Raw genomic sequence first — 15,011 nt, forward strand, 5'->3', positions numbered from 1 at the left:
CTGCCTGCCTCTCTGCCTACTTGTGATCTCTCTGTCAAATAAATAAAAATAAAAAAAAAATCTTTAAAAATCAAAAACATTTACTACCACCATTCTTAGGCTCCAAAATACCATAAAACTAAATATCAGCTTAAAAATTCTTACTCTAGGGGCGCCTGGGTGGCTCAGTGGGTTAAGACGCTGCCTTCGGCTCAGGTCATGATCTCAGGGTCCTGGGATCGAGTCCCGCATCGGGCTCTCTGCTCAGCAGGGAGCCTGCTTCCTCCTTTCTCTGCCTGCCTCTCTGCCTGCTTGTGATCTCTCTCTGTCACATAAATAAATAAAATCTTTAAAAAAAAAAAAAAAAAAAATTCTTACTCTAAAAAATCCATGGGGTCCTTAAAAAGCATTAAAAAATGGATTTTGGGGGGCACCTGGGTGGCTCAGTGGGTTAAGCCTCTGCCTTTGGCTCAGGTCATGGTCTCAGGGTCCTGGGATCGAGCCCTGCATAAGGCTCTCTGCTCAGCAGGGAGTCTGCTTCCCCACCCCCCTTTCTCTGCCTACCTCTCTGCATACTTGTGATCTCTCTCTCTCTCTGCGTCAAATAAATAAATAAATAATCTTTTTTTAAAAGTTGATTTTTTAAATTCTCATTTGCTTTTAAAAGTATGACTCAAAAAACTTTTACATAAGAAATCAAAATAATTTAGTATAAATTTTAATTATCTCCTAAGAGCCTATGAAAGATTCTAAGCATATAGAAATCTCACCACCAGCCAAGAAAAAAAGAAAACTTAACATTTATCAGACGCTAATGTTATATATAACATCCTATATTTTGCCATTCTTACATTAATTCATTTAATACTCATCACCTTGGGATGTAGGTGTTATCTCCACTTTTCTATTAGTTGCATTACATTCCCATACTCCACTGCTAGGATTAAAACCTAGTATGGTCTGGTTGAAGTAATCATCTCTTTATTATACATTAAATTCATAAAGACTTCACTTCTTAAAAATTTTCCTGTCACAAAGGTCTTGACCTCTAGGACAACGTAAAGATAAGCCTCCTATATAGAACTCTGGGGATTTATTTAAAATCAAATGGTTATATATACATAAATATAAATTATAACTATTATGGATTCTAGACACGCATTTATATTTTCTTGAGCACCTATAGGAGGCACAAATACATCTAATTTGATACACAATACACATAATTTGATCATACTACACATGCCTCCAACTATTCTAATATTAACACAATTCAATTTTGCAGTATCTAGATTTTTCTCTCTTTACTATCTGTACACATGACACCCAGAACTCAAAGTGAATAAAAGGAGAGCATAATAGTAAAGAACTACAAAGAAAAAAACCCAACATATTAACCAATTATATCTTCCAGAATCTGATCCCAAACAGAAAAATCACTCAGCTCACTTTATTGTTGATACACTAAAAATTTGATGATCATCTTAGATATTTTTTATATTCTTTGCTGAAAACCAAACCAACCCACTCTTTCCTAGAACTTCATTCCAGGCAAGCCAAGTAAACTAAAATATAAAATGTATATGGCTTTCCATGCTGATTAAAAATAAAGAGACATAGGGGAGCCTGGGTGGCTCAGTGGGTTAAGCCGCTGCCTTCGGCTCAGGTCATGATCTCAGGGTCCTGGGATCGAGTCCCGCATCTGGCTCTCTGCTCAGCAGGGAGCCTGCTTCCTCCTCTCTCTCTCTGCCTGCCTCTCTGCCTGCTTGTGATCTCTGTCTGTCAAATAAATAAATAAAATCTTAAAAAAAAAAAAAATAGAATAAAGAGACATAATAATGTAACTTACCCTCAAGTGGTCCAGGAAAAAAATACTATGTACATGTGACTGACAAAGATCTAGTGATAAGTGGGTAAAATGGTAACAGGTGAATCTGAGTAAAGATTACAGGAGTTTCTTTGTATTATTCTTATTCTTGCTACTATTCTATAAGCTTGAAATTATTTCCAAATAAAAAGTCAAAACTTAAAAATTATATGCCATTCTATTTGTAGTTACCAATACATATTCTGATTATACAACATTTTTACACATACAAACTGGATTTCTGGGGTAAAATTCAGTGATTTGCTAGGAAATATGCACTATATACTATCAACTAATAATCACTTGGGAATAAATTTCAAACTACACTGCTATGTAATGAAATGTGGCAATGGTGACTTGAACTGACATCACAGAAGGGGAAAAAAAAACCCAGTAGACACACCACATAGTTTGGTATAAATGCCTCACAAAGTTAATACAGGCCTACTGCAAAATGCAGCAAATCTACAATTCAAGTGATATATGAGATCTCTGGTTTGCAGTAAAATATAAACAAACTAAAAAATTAACACTTGCCATATTACAAAACAACTGAGAATGCTGGGTGTCTGAGTTTTGATTGTTTCATTAACCAAGATTTTTTTTTCCCCCACTGCAGTTCAATTCACAACAATATAATTGAATCATCTTCAGAAAGGACTAGGAAAGAAATACCCTTCCGGAGAAATGTTGCAATCTTCTCTCCTACAAGGTTACTATTATCCTGCCTTCCCATCACAATTTTGAATTCAAGTGTTCACCACGGTTTCTTAAAATGTAAGGATGCATCAGAAGAGAAGCAATGGTCAGCAAAAGTTCACCAAAATTGTGAAATTAAACATTAAAAATATGGGTTTTCAGCTAACAGTAATATACCTTTAAAGGATCATCTCTATCGTTTCTGCAGGAACCACCCACTTTAAAATCCTTTCGTACATTCCCTTAATTGAACGGCCCATCTCTACACCAGTAGTAGTTCTTAACCTTCTGGAGGAGGGAGGTGGCGGGTCACGCCGAGTACAGACCCCTTCCCCAGAAAATTGTTCACAAATGCAAAATTCTGCACATATTTCCTGGAACTTCCAGAACCCCCGAAGCCATTATCCCCGCCCCCCCTCCCTAAGAATCCCAGTTGAGCGTCTCCTCGATTGCCTCTGCAGAACACTCCCCTCACCACAATCCCGGCTCTCCCCGGGAGGGACTGGAGGCGCTGCCCTCACACAGCGGATTCTGTAACTGATCTTCGTCTCTCCTCCCAACTCCCTTCACCTCGGCAAGGTCACTAACTGCCAACTACCCCTTTAAGCCGAGCCATCACGGTAGTAGTTCCTACGAGCCACAGCAGAACTTGCCTGTCATAGGATATATTTTGTCCCCTCGGCCCCACCTACCTTCCCCATTTCGGCGTGTTACGTTTTCACCACTTGCCCATTCCACAGAAATAGCCACCAGCACCACCCCCCGGCGCTCCCCTGGCCCGCCGCTCCTCCCGCGCCCCCAGGGCCATTTCCCGCAGACCCTCCAAGGGCCTCGGCTCCATCTCTTCCCCTTCCCTCCCCTCCCCTCCGCGGGGACCCACCTTCGGGCCCTCCCCCTCCCTCCCTCCCTCCCTCCCACACCGCCGCTTCACCCACCGTCCCCTCTTCGGGCTGTTCCCACCGGGGCCCCCAAAATCCCACCTTCCAGCGTCCTCCGTCGGATGCCTGTCTCCCCCCCCCCCCCAATCCCGGGATTCCATTTACGCCGGCCTCCAAGCCTTCCTCCCGGCTCCTCCCCTCCGGACACCTGTGTCGTCCCACCCCTCCACACACGCCCCCTCCCCCCAAATTCATTCGCCCCGTCCCCGGCTCCTCAGCACCCCCACCGTCATCCTCCCCTCCCCCTCCCGCCAGGAGAGAGCCCGAGGAGGGAGGGAAAGCGCGGGGGAGGGGAGGCCGCTAAGGGGCCGCTCTTCTCGGGGTTCGCCGCGCTCAGCGGACCTGCAAGACTCCCCAGCGCCCTCTGTCTCCTCCGCCAGCGGGGCGGAAGTCGAGGCCTCCCCGACGCCCCCAACGAGGGTATTTACCTTCTTGCCAGGGACACTTTGCAGACGGCTCCAACATTGGCAAGCACTACAGAGAACTGACCCCGCTCGGCCGCCGCCGCCGCCGCCGCCGGCTTCCACCCCTCGGGCTCCCCGCCCCCCGCCTCCGCCCGCCTTCCCTGCGCTCCCGCCGCGCCCTCCCGGGCTCGCGCCGCGCGCCCCCGCCTGCGCAGCCGCTCCCGCGCCCCAGTCAGCCCGGCGCGCGCGCGCGCTCCCGGCCCTCCGCGGACCCGGGCCGCGCGCCCCGCGCCGACCCTAGCTCCGTTCCTCCTCCTGCCCGCCGGCGGCCGAGCGCGGCCATTGTTTGCGGCGCCGCTCCCGCCCCCTGGCGGCCGTCCGGCCCCCCGCAGCAGCGACCGCCGCGGGCGCTGCGTACTGGCGCCGGCACACTGGGCCCCGGGGCGAGGGCCGTTCTCTGAGGCCTAGGGAACGAGAGCGAGAGAATGCAAGGGGAGCGCGCCCCGTCCGCAGTCTCCTGGTCCTCCGTTCGGCTCCCCGGCCTGGTCCCCACCCCCTCCGCTGCAAAGGGTGGGCCTGAGGCAGCTCCTTCCACACCTGCACTCGGCAACTGCCTCCACCGCCCAGCTGACCTTCTCTTTCTAGACGCCGCTACGCGCCCAGATTTTCTGCCCGTACCTTCCCCAGGCTCTCTGGCTGCCCCCCTCTGCTCTGCTGGGGACACGCGACCATCCCGCGTCTGCTCCGGCCGCCGCTGTGCAATGCACGGTTTAGCGGATCCTGCACCTTTCCAGACTCAGGGAGGAGGGGGGCGGGGGAGGAGAGGAGGGGGTCACTGCAACTGTCTCGCCCAGAAAACACTAGTGATCAGTAATCACCTGCTGTCCAAGATCGGCAGCGTGGCCAAACATAATCCTCCACCAAAACACACACACACACACACACACACACACACACACACACACACATCCTATTGGTTCATTAAAAAGAAATCCTTAGAACAAAAAATGAGGACCATCTTAGAACAGTGCCCTAGATCCTAGATTGTTGAGGCAAGAGTGCCAGAAAACTCGAATTACTTCTTGAACCGTCCTGGTTTTGATGTGGGTTACAGATGTCCAGATGACTAAGCCAGTGAAATCCAATCCTTCACTTACTGAATAGCACCAAAAATAATTTGACAATAAAGTCTGGAAATATTACTTTGTTTTCACAAATTCTCCATTTGCATTATTATTCCCAGGGTTCCTTCTACCAAGCCTGATTTCAGTCATCACCTAAAACTGATAGTTCTATCTACAACTGGGGAGACAATAATAGCCTAGTGGTTAAGCCAAGGGAACCAGAATTAGATAAGCAAGCCTGGTTATCCACTTGCTAACTTCAGGATGGGCATGTTACTTATTCAGTGCGTCTGTTTATCCTTTTGTTCAAGAGATTACATATGATGATATGTATTTAACTGTGATTGTATATAAAGTCCTTTAAACTGGGCCTGGCATATGGTACTATAGTAGCTACTGCTACATTTTCCTCTTAGAACTTTCCTAAACTCCTTCTCCTCTTTACCTCCCTCTGTCAATTCCCACACACTTAACATGTTGATGCTCCCTAAATCTGTACTAGTCCTATTGACTTCTAGCTTCTCAAGCCTAGCATCAACCAGCAGTTCCCCAAACAAGCCTACCACTTTTGTGTCTTCCCATAGGCTCTTACCCTCTCACTGGATGAAGTACTCCATCCCCCCTCACTGGATGAAGAAATCATCCTTCAAATAATTCTAAAATCAGCTCCTTGAGAGGCATTTTCTGACTCCTCTGAGCTGTCTCCTGACTCTCTCTTTTCTGGCACTGTAGCTATATTGAATTGTATCGAGCCCATCTCTCCTCACCAAACAGTGCATCTTTTCAGGGGCAGGCTCTGTGTCCATTTATCTTTGTAGCTCCAGCATCCAACAGCAAGAGGTGGAAGTAAATGCATTTGGAATAAATGGATGAGTTTATGCTTTTGAAAGACTCTAGAGTGGTCAGAAATTTCATCCCCTCTGATTCAGACATTTAAAGTTAATTGAAAACTTTGCCTCCATTGTAACTTTTTCTATTTTATTTTATTAAATATTTTATTTATTGGAGAGAGAGCACAAGCGAGCAGGAGCAGGGGGAGAAGGAGAGGGAGAGGGAGAAAAGGGCTGCACACTGAGCAGGCAGCCAAATGCGGGACTCGATCCCAGGACCCTGAAACCATGACCCGAGCCAAAGGCAGCCACTTAACCGACTGAGCCAACCGGGCGCCCCTGTAACTTTTTCTTGTATCTGATTTTAAGTCTTTAGTTATCCACTTGCTAAGGAACCATGGGCATGTTACATTTAACACCAAATAGACTGATTTTTAAAAATTCTGTTGGGGAGGAAAAATTTTCCTTTACCCTCCTAGATTCTTTGGACGGTAAATGGATATAAAACATTAACAAGAGAAACACTAACTACATATACCTCTGGGAGCCCCATAAGCACAAAAGACCCAAGGACAAGTCAGACAATGAGGTTTATATGCCATCCTAAGCAAAGAAATGAGATAGGAGCCTGGGGCTTCAAATGGGAGAAGGGTGATTCAGAGGATGATAAGAAGAGCATATGTTTGGTAATTAGGTGCTTGTCCTGACATAGAGATAAGTCATTCAGATAAAAGATATTTCCAGTTATAGCTTTCTCTGAGCCAGACCCCATATCTAAATTATTTAGCTGAGAGAGAGATAAAGCCTTTCTTAAGTCACTGGGTCTTGATTTGATTGTCTTCAATCAAAATAATCTACATCCCAAAGTGGCATATTTGGGGGTCACATATTCTGCTCCCCTTCAAGCTATGATAATCAGAGAAATTTGTTGTTAAGCTTGAAATCACTTTCAGTTGCTCAAGGTGTGTGTGTGTGTGTGTGTGTGTGTGTATAGCATCAGTACATGAAATCACCTGACACAGAAATCCACACATAAATCTATGATCTTCTGAAGATTTTACTTTAAAATAAAATATTTCAATAGGAGTTGAAAGTAGTAGATATCTAAAGAAGATTGGTCCTATAGGCAGCTGATTAAAACAAAGCAATCGATTTATTAATGCATCTTCAGCAGGTACCATGGAGTCAAATATTCAAACATAAGAAAAATATACTTTCAAATTCATCTTTGTCAGGTATGAGCAATTTGAATAGGACAGATTTCAGAATCACAAGCCATGTTTTCTCTTCCAAATATGTCCTCTCCTTTCATATATATTTTTTAAAGGGTTTTGCGGGGGGGGGGGGGGTGCCTGGGTAGTTCAGTCATCAAGTGTCTGCCTTCGGCTCACATGATCCCTAGGTCCTGGGTTGGAGCCCTGCATGGGGCTCGCTGCTCGGCAGAAAGCCTGCTTCTTCCTCTCTCACTCCTCCTGCTTGTGTTCCCTCTCTCGCTGTGTCTCTCTCTGTCAAATAAATAAATAAAATCTTTTTTTAAAAAATAGGTTTTTTGTTTTGTTTTTAGCAATCTTTATGCCCTACATGGGGCTCAAGATCACAATCTCAAGGTCAAGAGTCACATGCTTTTCCAAATGAGCCATCCAGGAGCCCCCTCTCTTTTCTTGTATATTATTACATCCTTCTCTTAACATCTGTTTCCCTGTAAAATTCACCTAGCCCCAGTGCCCACTATATAAATTACTCTCCTTTATATGTTTATTTCGACTTATTTTTAATCACTGCAGGGTATGTGTTTCTTCCAGTATACCTTCAGCTCCTCAAAGACAAGAACAAGACTTCCTTATCTTTGCTTCTTCAGCATCTAACAGAAACCACCTATGGTGATCAATAAGTTCTTGTTGAATGAATGGATGGTGAATTTGACAAACATTTACAGAGAACCTACTGTATGCTGAGTACTATTTATGGCCCAGGGACACAGAACAATGGAAAAAATCAGCGAAATCTTTCTCCTCCTTACAGAGGAATGAATGAATGAATGCATAAAATAAACATTTCCAAATCCTTTACCTCTAGTAGAATTGCATTCTGGAAAACTCCCAGTGTATTTGTGTGCTCACAAATAAATTGTTTGGAACTCAATAATTTTTCCATAATACTGCTGACAAAATTGTTATTAGTGATGAAGGATAGTTGGAAGAAAGGCAGGCAGGGACAAGGGGCCCCACCTGAAGGGGAAACCACCCTTTAAAGTATTTTACACCGGGGCACCTGGGTGGCTCAGTGGGTTAAAGCCTCTGCCTTTCGCTCAGATCATGATCTCAGGGTCCTGGGATCGAGCCCCGCATCGGGCTCTCTGCTCAGCGGGGAGCTGCTTCCCCCTCTCTCTCTGTATGCCTCTCTGCCTACTTGTGATCTCTGTCTGTCAAATAAATAAACAAAATCTTAAAAAAAAAAAAAAAAAAAAAAGAACCCTTTAAAGTATTTTACACCACCTGGGAAGGAACCCTCCACCCTTTCCCACATGATAGATAGAAGACAAAAACCTGATTTGGCAGTAGACTCATGGAGGATTAATCAGATTTAAAAAGCCCACCAACAAGCCCATAAAAACCCCTAGACTTAGAATCACCAATAGCAAACCTCTTGGGTCCCCTCCCTCCTCCTTGGGAGCTTTGAATAATGGCTCAATAAACTTTGCTTTGCTGCCCACCACTCTTTGTCGGGTCTACCTCCTCACTCTTTGAAGTGGTGTGACCAAGAACCGTGGGCACCAAAGGAAAAGAAATTCTGCAACATTAGGATGTCAGCTGTCTGAACTGTACTAAAAAAATGAGTAGAAATAAATTATGTTGTAAATATAATCATTAAGAGTAAGAAAACAAAATTTTATTTAATGAAGTATGCAGAGGTTCTTTTAAGTCTCATGAAACATAATGTCCAACAACTATTTTTGGAATAAATAAGAGAATGAATTATGCTTATATTGACTTTTCTTTTTCCTTCATATCTATCATCTTCTCTCTAAAAAATCTGTTTTTTTTCTTGAATATATCTATACTTTCTACCATGCCAGAAATTTGAGTCACCTATGTTCTGTCGGATATTTTTATTCTAATTTATTTATTAGCTATTTACTGGCATTATGTCTCAATTTCAAACTTACTTGCCAAAATACAAAATGAGATAGCTTTGCAATCTGCTTTTTCATTTCAATCTGTGTTTCATAATCTGCAAACTGGGTTCTTTTATTGAATATGTACTTGTACTATGTTTATCTACAGTACAAAGCACTCATAGAAACAATTTTTATGTTCATGGATATTTTCCTTCTATCCTGGGTAGGCTGTCTTTTGAACGGTATGTTCCATTTTCGTATTATTATTATAATTAATATTATTACTTCTGCTGTGATGATTGACCTAATTTTTTTTTTAAAGATTTTATATATTTGAGAGGGAGAAAGAGCGAGAGAGCACAATCAGAGGGAGTGGGAGAAGCAGGCTCCCCGCTGAGCAGAGAGATGGATACGGGGCTGGATCCTCGTACCCTGGATCATGACCTGAGCAAGATGCTTAACCAAGACTAAGCTACCCAGGCATCTCTGAAAATGATTTTTTTTTTTTCATTTTGCTCATGTCTAACCTAGGAAGCTCACTCCAGATCCACTATTAGTTTATCATTGACCAGTAGAATGTCTGGGGAATAAAATTCTGTTTGTTTCATTCATTTCATTTGTTTTTAGAGATGGGAGAATGTAATACTGTGATATAATACAAAATATTTATTTTTGTATTTGTCCAGGGTTTGTGGCATGATGCTCCTAAAATTCTTGTAATATCCCTAAGTGATAAGAGTGATAGGAGCACCTTTTACTATATTTGGGTTTTGTTCCCAGATCCTGAAATAGCTGCAGAGTATTAAAGGTGGAAAGGAGTGTCTTTTGCTTTCATAAAAAGTCCCTCTCAACCACACCTGAGTTTATGTTAATGAGGTGACATTTGGAAAGTGCCTAAGGATAGAGGTTGCTAAGGGAACCAACCACACCTTAGAGGGTTGAGACTTTTGGCCCCACCTTTTGACCTATAGGGATGGGGTAGAGATCACCAATGGCCAATGATGTAATCATTCCTGCCTACACAATGAAACCTCCATAAAAAACTAACTGAAGAAGAGAGCGTCCAGGTTGCTGACTTGTCAAGGTGCAATGTATGGGGAGGACAAGGAAGCTCTACGCCTTGTGCCCCATTCCTTGTCCTAAGCACCTCTTCACTTTGACTGTATCTGAGATGTATGTTTTCGTAATAAACTTGTATTCTAGTAAGTAAATGTTTTCCTGTGAGTCACTCTAGCAAATTATTGAGCCTGGGGAAACGGTATGGGAACCCTTGATTTTTACCCAGTCAGTCAGAAACACTGGTGAAAATCTGGTCTTTCAATTAACATGTGAAGTGGGGGGAGTGACGCAGTTTTGTGGGACTGAGATCTTAACCTACACTAAGCCCATGGTATTCAAGTCAGAATTGCTTGGTGTATTGGTGTGAGTAGTAGAATAAAGAAAAACTATGTTGTCCAGGAGTCAGAGTCCAGAGAATCAGAGAATTGGTTAGTGGAATGGGAAAACATTCCATAGATTGAATCTATAAATTTGGCTTTATTCCACCATATTTACCCTAACTTTCTGATACTTTTCCTTAAACTACATATCGCTAACAAAGGCTGAAACTGTGCCTTCTTCATAATTGTTTAAATTTCTTTGCAATGGAAATAAATTTGTAACATCTCCAAAGCAAGAGGGGTGGGGAGGATGGCAGGTGTTGTTTCTTAAATAAGTTATGACTTCTTCAAATACTTTTTAATTGTGACTATTTTGAAAGGCATCATCTTAGCAATCACCTCTCCCTCTTTCCTTATTGTACCTCACCCCCGACTTTTCCAAAGACTTCATTATTCATAGAACATTCTTTTCCTTCCCGTTTGTAAAGGAAGGATAAAAAAAACTAAGCATGTCAGCTATTTATACCTTCTCATTCTTTCCTCTCTTTGGTAACTGTCAATGACATTCTACATTAATAATATATTGTATTGCAATAACCATCTTAAAATCTAGTGGTCTAAAACAATCAGCAATTTATTTAGTTCAAGCAGTTTGGGCAAGGCTCACGAGCTGGTCTCTGCTCCATGCAGAAGTAGCTAGAGCAACTCATAGGCTGAGCCTGTGTAAGGGTGTGCTTACTCACACCTGTGGTTGCTGCTGGCTGTCAGCTGGGACTGTCAGTCAGAACACCTACCTACGGCCTCTCTCTAGCTGCTTGGCTTTCTCACAGTGTAGTGGCTGGGTTCTAAGAAACAGGAAGTCAAAGACATCAGTTTGCCTTTTCCCTACACATAAGCTCTGTGCCCAACATGGGGCTTGAACTCAACGACCCTGAGATCCAGAGTTGCATACTCTACCAACTGAGCCACCCAGGTATGTCAAAGACATCAGATTTTTTTTTTTTAAAGATTTTATTTACTGATTTGACAGAGAGAAATCACAAGTAGATGGAGAGGCAGCCAGAGAGAGAGAGAGATAGGGAAGCAGGCTTCCCGCTGAGCAGAGAGCCTGATACGGGACTCGATCCCAGGACCCTGAGATCATGACCCGAACCGAAGGCAGCGGCTTAACCCACTGAGCCACCCAGGCGCCCCAAGACATCAGATTTTTAAGGGCTGGGCTCGCAAGCTGGCACAGATATGCTGTGAATGCTGCCATGTTCTATTGGGCTCAGATTCAAGGGGTAGAAACTTGCCCCCATCTCTCTGTGGAAGGCATGTGTCATCAAAGAATTTCAAAGTCAGATTTTAAAACTCCATACGTTCTCTGAAACATACCACCTTGTCTTTTCACTGTCTTGTTGCTGTGTTAAAATAAAAGTGACATTGAACATTTCCTTCCATGGATACCTGGGTCCACATGAATCACGGCAGCTGATTTCACACATCTAATATTTTCCTTGCCCACTGAGGGCAGTTGCACACCTGAGTTATGGAGATCACGAAAACCAGGTTCAAGAGAAAGAGGGCTTCATATTCTTTCCTAGTCTACTCTCCTCCCCAGGTCAAGTGGAGGCTTTGGGCAAGTTAAAGGAGTTAGCAGTTGCAGCAGCAGAAGAGACAAACGGGTGGGTTGGAAGCAGGAGGAAACTTCCAGAACTCATGTGCAATTGGAACACCTCACATGCCCCTTTTCTGGGACATGGCACAGTTGGAAGTGGGCCATGCTGCCAGTGAGGAAGTGAGAAGAGACCTAGGGAGGGACCACAGAAGGCAGCCAAACAAGGCTGCCCCAAGCAAGGGTGGTTCCTTTTTCTCCCAGTCACAGCCCAGCATCACCTGCAGGCTCAAGCCATTTGATCATCTACTCATTCAACATATATACCCGTGACAGGATCTAGAACATGTTATCCCAAAATAGAACCCACTGGCATATGGAATATTTTAAACTGAAGAAATTTGAGAAAATGTGCAGGACTTTCCAACCTTCCCCTGAAATAGGAAATAAAACCCTCATGTGAGAAGCGTCCTCCCTATACCTAGAGAAAAGGAGTATTCTTGTCACCAAAGATGAAGGGACCCAGAGAGGAATCTGCATGAACAGGCTTCACCAAGTTTTCATCAGTTTCACTACACTTACCTCATAACCTTTGTCCCCTCATCATCTGGCAACTCTTCATCGAACCTAGCATAACAGCAAGCAGGCTTAATGGTTTTTTCGGGTCTTCACTTCTTTGGGAAGGAGTCTGCACCACATAAAACTTCTATTAAATAAATCTGTATGTTCTTCTCTTATTAATTTGTCTTTTGTTACAGGGGTGCCAGTCGAAAACTTAGAAGGGTAAAGGAAAAATATTTTTTTCCCAGCTCTGCACCTGCCAGGGACGGTGAACATGCCAGTGTAATAAGAAACTGTCTAGTGCTTCTCCACATCCTTGTCTGCTCCACGAGCCCGTATTGCTATTGTTACTCTCTCCATACTGCCTACTGCCTTCCAACACACACACACACACAATTTCTTAAAATCTGATTTTCCACTTTTTTTTTTTTTTAAGATTTTATGTATTTATTTGACAGAGAGAGAGACAGAGAGCACAAGCAGGCAGAGCAGGAGGCAGAGGGAGAGGAAGAAGCCAACTCCCAGCTGAGCAGGGAACCCCACTTGGGCCTGGATCCCTAGGAAGGCAGATGCTTAACCATCTGAGCCACCCAGGTGCCCTGATATACCACTTTTATCCTGCATCTGCCGGCCTGGAAGCCTAGAGCTACCCCCAGCTGGTCTTCCTCTGCCCTTGGGGTATCTTCTCCCAAGGGCTGTCCTGGATGTTGGTAGAAGATAAACCACTGCAACCTTAAAGCTTGGCTATTGACACTCTCTTCTCTTTTCAATCTCTACCTCAGCTTTAACTTCTAACCCTTACTGAGTTTGAACCAAGCTTAACACTCCCGCTAAGAGCAAGCTGTTCCAACCTTTGCGAACCTATACTTCTAACTCCTGAGTTTGCTTGCAGCTGCACTGTGGAGCAGACCCTTGACCTTTCTGAGAGCCACACTCACAGGACCACCACAGGCTAAGCCGTGTGGAAGGTAAAGGGACAAGATCTCTTTACAGAATCCTGCTTTATCACTCCCATCTTGGGCACATGAGTAGCTCCGTCGATTGAGCTTCCAGCTCTTGATTTTTGGCTCAGAGTATGATCTCAGAGTCCTGGGATCGAGCCCCACATGCGTCTCTACGCTCAATGGGAATCTGGAGATTCTCTCTCCCTCTCTCCTTATGCCTCTTCTCCCCCCCAAACCCCCCAATACACCGACCCCCCGCCTGCCCCCATGCTTGGTTGCACTCTCAAAGGAAGGAAGGAAGAAAGAGGAACACTGTGACTTTCGTAATCCTAACAATGCCTACATTTCTGCATTGTCTCAGCCTACTTGTAGCCCTCCTGGCAGGACTTCCCTGATATGGTTAGTACACAGTGCATTAGGCTCCCATTACAAAGAATCTAGGGAACTTCTCTCCATCCCCTGACCATTTTACCCACTTTTGTGTATAAGTCTTTGGGTTTTCAGTGATAGGTCAAGCAGAGGAACCCTGGCCCTTTTGTCAGTCTTTTTCTTGACTAATAAGCCCATTTCCCCCCAGTGAATGCATGTCCAATTTCTCATTGTAATCTTGCTTTCACACTTTAAAAATAACCCCAAACTGAGGTAAATGGAGCTGACTTGTTTGGGGCTTTTTAATGATGGGAGAGTAGTAGGGGTCTCATCAGCCTGCTCAACCCTTTAGTGACAGTGCAGTAGTAAGACCTGTGTTTTAAGCCTATCAATATGTTTTATTAATCCATGTTTAAATAAACATCTAATAACTTTAACCTTGCTGGAATGGGTCCTCTGACTGTCCTCTTTTATCTTTTTTTAACAAATGTATGTATGTATGTATGTATGTATTTATTTTAGTAATCACTACACCCAACATGGGGCTTGAACTCATGATCCTGAGATCAAGAGTCTCATGCTCTTCCCACTGAGCCAGCCAGGCACTCTAACTTTCCTCTTGTGTCTTTTATTCACCCTTATCAATGTTTCTTTCCTCGATTCACCTTATTTCTTAATAACCATCTTAAACTTTTCATTTTCCTAAAACCAGTCCTTGACTCTTCCCTTAGCCTCTCCCATTCTCTTGTTCATTAACCTAATGTTTTTATAAGCATCTGTAAGACCCATGAGGAGAAGCTAAGACAGCAAAGTCCACAAGGTTTCCAGACTGTTGCTCAGTTGTGTAGCACTAATGTTATATGGGATGCCCTAGCAAGAGGGGGTCCCTCAACCACGGCATTTACCAGAATTTGGATAATGGGCAGATTCAGTAGGTGAATATCCTAATTATCACGAAACCAGTCCCTCATGTCTTGTATATGAAAGGCATCAGTGGCTTCATCCGTGGTGTTCCACTTGCGTTTATAGAGAGAGCTGGGTAGTCACCCTTCTCAGGCTCAACAGATCTTGCAGTGGCTCTTTTCTAGCCCCCAAGGCTGGCTCTTCCCTCAGGAACAAGTGTTTGGACCATGTAGAGCCATCCGTGATTGTTCAGTAGTAGCTGCAGGTCCCCTCTGAACCCAAACATGCCCCTCCATTTA

General features: G+C 44.0%; 1 protein-coding gene and 1 non-coding gene across 10 annotated transcripts in view; both read right to left on the reverse strand.

The window, feature by feature from the left end:
• The window catches only part of STAU2 (staufen double-stranded RNA binding protein 2), a 324,604-nt gene extending 319,934 nt beyond the window's left edge, over positions 1 to 4,670 (reverse strand). For 5 of the 9 annotated variants that reach the window (XM_059394728.1, XM_059394723.1, XM_059394727.1 and 2 more), the window contains exon 1: positions 3,912 to 4,047. The gene's annotated coding sequence lies outside the window, so the exon portion shown is untranslated. Of the gene's footprint in view, positions 1 to 3,237; positions 3,317 to 3,525; positions 3,553 to 3,911; positions 4,048 to 4,565 lie in introns of those variants that run through there. The other 4 variants (XM_059394724.1, XM_059394721.1, XM_059394726.1 and 1 more) reach the window with 4 other exon arrangements.
• Positions 4,671 to 14,340: 9,670 nt separating this feature from the next.
• On the reverse strand, positions 14,341 to 14,413 carry TRNAK-CUU (transfer RNA lysine (anticodon CUU)). The gene has a single exon. It is a non-coding gene; the product is annotated as a tRNA-Lys (tRNA).
• Between the last annotated feature and the right edge of the window lie 598 nt (positions 14,414 to 15,011).

The sequence above is a fragment of the Mustela nigripes genome, chromosome 3 (assembly GCF_022355385.1).
Source record: "Mustela nigripes isolate SB6536 chromosome 3, MUSNIG.SB6536, whole genome shotgun sequence".
NCBI classification, from domain to species: Eukaryota; Metazoa; Chordata; class Mammalia; order Carnivora; family Mustelidae; genus Mustela; species Mustela nigripes.